We start from the raw sequence: 5,437 nt of genomic DNA on the forward strand, positions 1-5,437 counted from the left end.
ATCGTTGATCAAGATGTTATTCAGTAGGGTCTCCGATTGTTCTACAGTTTGTTCCCTAAAAACACAACCGGCACAACTATCTAGGTGGTCTCTAGAGGCATCGATAAGTCCGTTATAGAGGATATTAACTATCTCGTTCTTCTTAAGAGGGTGATCAGGCAAAGCATTATGTAGCTGGACGAGCCTCCCCCAAGCTTGTGGAAGACTCTCTTCTTGGAGTTGAGCGAAGTTGTATATTTCCTGCAAGGCAGCTTGCTTCTTATGGGCAGGGAAATATTTCTCACAGAAGTAATAGACCATCTCCTGGGGACTACGCACACATCCAGGAGCAAGAGAGGTGAACCAGACTTTAGCGTCATCCTTTAGAGAGAAAGGAAACAGCTTAAGGATATAGTAGTGGCGGGTCTTCTCCTCATGAGTGAAAAGGTTGGCTATTTCAGATAGTTTGGCAAGATGGGCTATGACCGTCTCAGACTCATAACCGTGAAAAGGATCAGATTCGACTACAGAGATTATCTCAGGGTCGACAGAGAATTCATAATCCTTATCGGTGACAAAGATAGGCGAAGTGGCAAACTTCGGGTCATTTTTCATCCTAGCTTCCCGAGATTTTTCCTTCCACTTGAGAAGTAATTTCTCAGCGTCATAGGCATCCTTACACGCAAGAAAATCCTCAGCTATCTCTCCCTCCATAACGTAAACCTCAGGTATATCAGGCAATTCATATCTAGGAGAGCTAGATCTAGCAGGAGCAAAAGCAGGTTCTATCTCAATAGTATCGGCAGTTTCAGAAGCATCACGAGCATTGATAGTAACTCTAGCAATATGAGCATCAAGGAACACTCCTAGTGGAACATCAGGCAAAGGAGTATCTCTGGCAGTATCAAGCATAGCATCATCAGGCAAAATAACATCTCTAGCATCATCAGGCAAAGCAGTATCAGGCATAACATCTCTAGCAGTACCAAGCATAGTATCATCCGGCATAGCATCTCTAGCATCATCAAGCACAGGCGACATATCAAGATTTCTAGCAAGAGGTGATGTCGCGAACTTACTCATAACTGAAGGTGAATCAAGTGCACAGCTAGATGGCAATTCCGTACCTCCCCTCGTAGTTGAGGGCAAGACTTTGGTCTTCGGATCCTTCAGATTCTTCATAGCGATCAGCAGATATAAATCCCAAGTGACTCAGAGAATATAGCAATACCTCCCCAGCAACGGTGCCAGAAAAATGCTGATTGCAATCTCTGGCGCTGGCTAGATGAATGTTGATGACAACAAACCTTCCCCTGCAACGGCACCAAAAGAATGCCGCTAGCACTCCCCGGTAATGAAAGTAGAAGAACTGTTGTTGATGGCCCACCAGCGCGTGGGTTCACAACAGTTTTCGAGGGTAGAGTATTCAACACAAATTTGTTGGTACGCCAGACAGGAGGTGAGAGAATACTCTTGAGTATTAGCAGCTGAATTTGTCAGATTCAACCGCACCTGAAAGATTAGTATCTGCAAGCACAGTAGTAACAGCAAAGTAGTAACAACAAAGTAGTATGATAACAACAGTGTCAGAAATGATGTGTTGACGGCACACTATTCCTAACGATTGTATCAATGGCGCCAAGTTGCCGCGTTGACGGAAGTTGTCAGTTCCCGTCAACGTCCAGTGAACCAAAATTGTAGCAGGTAGCAGCAGTGTAAAGAGTAATAGCAGCGGCAAGGAACAGCAGTAGCAAGTAGTAGCAGCAGCAGCAGAGCAAGACAAGTAACAGCAGTAGGACAAACTCGTAGGCAATGGGTCGGTGATTTGTTTGGATGATATTCATCATGCAACAGCTATAACACGGAGAGATATGTGGCTAGCTCCCGTTCGTCAATGTGATGTAGGCATGCATTATGTGTGTCGTCATACATGCTTAGGGAAAAGAACTTGCATGACATCTATTGTCCATCCCTCCCGTGGCAGCGGGGTCCAAAAGGAAACTATGGGATATTAAGGTTCTCCTTTTAATAAAGAACTGGACCAACGCATTAGCACTTGGTGAACACATGAACTCCTCAAACTATGGTCATCACCGGGAGTGGTTCCGGTTATTGTCACTCCGGGGTTGCCGGGTCATAACACATAGTAGGTAACTACAACTTGCAAGATCGGATCTAAAACACACATATATTGGTGACAACATAATAATTTCAGATCTGAAATCATGGCACTCGGGCCCTAGTGACAAGCATTAAGCATGGCAAAGTAGTAGCAACATCAATCTCAGAACATAGTGGATGCTAGGGATCAATCCCCATCAAAACTAACTCAATTACATGATAGATCTCACCCTACTCATCACCGCCCAGCGAGCCTACGAATAGATTACTCACGAACGACAAAGAGCTTCAGGGAATTGGAGAGGGAAGAAGGTTGATGATGACGATGGCGATGATTTCCCCTCTCCGGAGCCCAAGACGGACTCCAGATCTGCCCTCCAGATGAAGAACAGGTGGTGGCGGCGCCTCCGTATCGCAAACGCGATGAAAACTTCTCTTTTTATTTTTCTGGGACGAAAGGGATCTTATAGACCTGAGATTGGGGGCGGCAAAGCCGTGTGGGCCCCACAAGCCTGCCCACCGCCACCAGGGGGTGGTGGCGGAGCCAGGGCTTGTGGCCCACTGGCCCACCCCCTGAGCTGGAACTTGGCGCAGATATTTTTCTTATTTTCTAAAGCTGCTCCCCGTAAATTTTCAGGACGTTTGGAGAACTTTGATTTCTGCATAAAAATAACACCAAGGCAATTCTGCTGAAAACAGCGTCAGTCGAGGTTAGTTCCATTCAAATCATGCAAATTAGAGTCCAAAACATGGGCAAAAGAGTTTGGAAAAGTAGATACGATGGAGACGTATCAGGCATCTACATCAACTCCATTGCCCCTCCGATGATGTGTGAGTAGTTCACCACAGACCTACGGGCCCATAGCTAGTAGCTAGATGGCTTCTTCTCTCTCTTTGTTCTTCAATACCATGTTCTCCATGATCTTCATGAAGATCTATCCGATGTAATACTCTTTTGCGGTGTGTTTGTCGAGATCCGATGAATTGTGAATTTATGTTTAGATTATCTATGAATATTACTTGAATCTTCTTTGAATTCTTATATGCATGATTTCATATCTTAGCAAGTCTCCTCGAGTTATTAGTTTGGTTTGGCCAACTAGATTGGTAATTCTTGCAATGGGAGAAGTGCTTAGTTTTGGGTTCAATCTTGCGGTGTCCTCACCAAGTAACAAAGTAGGGGTAGCGAGGCACGTATTGCATTGTTGTCATCAAGGATAAAAGGTTGGGGTTTTCATTATATTGCTTGAGTTTATCCCTCTACATCATGTCATCTTACCTAATGCATTACTCTGTTCTTCATGAACTTAATACTCTAGATGCAAGGAGGAGTCAATCAATGTGTGGAGTAATAGTAGTAGATGTAGAATTGTTTCGGCCTACTTGACATGGACGTGATGCCTATATGCATAACCATTGCCTTGGATATCTTCATCATTATTCGCTTTTCTATCAATTGCTCGATAGTAATTTGCTTACACACCGTATTATTTTCCTTCATGAGATAAGCCTCTAGTGAAACCTATGGCCCCCGAGTCTATTTTCCATATTATAATTTCAGACATATAAACCAAAAATATATGGCTGCCATTTATTTAATTTTGTTTCACTTTTTTGTTCTAGCAATCTTTTATATCTATCTCTATCAGATCTCATCCTTGCAAATAACAGTGAAGGGATTCACAACCGCTTTTTAGCGTTGGGTGCAAGTGTAGGTGTGAAGATTGGGGCCTTGCTTGTTCCTCCTACTGGATTCATACCTTGGTTCTCAACAAACTGAGGGAAATACTTATCTACTTTGTTGCATCACCCTTTCCTCTTCAAGGGAAAACCAACACAAGCTCAAGAAGTAGCAAGAAGGATTTCTGGCGCCGTTGTCGGGGAGGATACACCATCACAAACTCATCTCTTACATGTACTTTATTTCCCATTTTCCTATCATTTTCCTCCCCCCACTTCTAAAATGATTTTTAGAAAATACCAAAAAGATTTGCCTTTTTATTCGCCCTTCTTCTGTTCGTCTTTTCGTTTGCTTGCTTGTGTGCTAGATTGCTTGCTTTGTCATGATGACTCAAGAGAATACTAGGTTATGTGACTTCTCCACTACTAATAATAATGATTTCATTGGTACTCCGATCGCTCCCGCCACTAGTATGGAATGTTATGAAATTAATGTCGTTTTGCTTAATCTTGTTATGAAAGAAAAAAATTCTGGCCTTCCTAGTGAAGATGTCGCATCCCATCTAAATACTTTCGTTGAGTTGTGTGATATGCAAAAGAAGAAAGCTGTGGATAACGAAAATTTTAAATTGAAGCTATTTCCTTTCTAACTACGAGATCGTGCTAAAACTTGGTGTTCATCTTTGCCTAACAATAGTATTGTTTCTTGGAATAAGTGTAAAGATGCTTTTATTTCCAAGTACTTTCTGCCCGATAAGATTATCTCCCTTAGGAACGATATAATGAATTTTAAGCAACTTGATCATGAGCATGTTGCACAATCTAGATAGAGGATGAAACTAATGATTAGGAATTACCCCGCGCATGGTTTGAGTTTATGGATGATTATACAATTTTTTGATGCGTGATTGAATTTTCCTTCTAGAAATATTTTAGATTCCGCAGCAGGTGGTACTTTTATGGAAATCACATTAGGAGAATCTACTAAACTCCTAGATAATATTATGGAAAATTACTCTCAATGGCATACCGAAAGATCTCCTACTAGTAAAAAAGTGCACGCTATTGAAGAAATAAATACTTTGAGTGGAAAGATGGATGAATTGATGAAATTGTTTGCTAGTAATAGTGCTCCTATTGCTCCCAATGATATGTTGTTTTATTCTTTGATTGGAAATTATAATGAATCTATGGATGTGAATTTTGTTTGTAGGAACAATTTTGGCAATAACGCGTATAGAGGTAATTTCAATCCTAGGCCGTTTCCTAGTAATTCCTCTAATAGTTATGGTAATTCCTACAACAATTCTTATGGAAATTATAATAAAATGCCCTATGATCTTGAGAATAATATTAAAGAATTTATTAGCTCGCAAAAAAGGTTTCGATGCTATGATTGAAGAAAAGTTGCTCAAGATTGATGATTTGGCTAGGAACGTTGATAGAATTTCTCTTGAGATTGATTCTCTGAAAATTAGATCTATTCCACCCAAGCATGATATTAATGAGTCTTTAAAAGCTATGAGAATTTCTATTGATGAGTGTAAGGAAAGAACTGCTAGAATACGTGTTAAGCGTGAATGGCTTGAAAAGGTGTGTTCTCATGATAATAATGATGAAGGTCTTAAAGTGATTGATGTGACTCCTATTGAACCTT

Source organism: Hordeum vulgare, chromosome 3H (assembly GCF_904849725.1).
Source record: "Hordeum vulgare subsp. vulgare chromosome 3H, MorexV3_pseudomolecules_assembly, whole genome shotgun sequence".
Taxonomy (NCBI): domain Eukaryota; kingdom Viridiplantae; phylum Streptophyta; class Magnoliopsida; order Poales; family Poaceae; genus Hordeum; species Hordeum vulgare.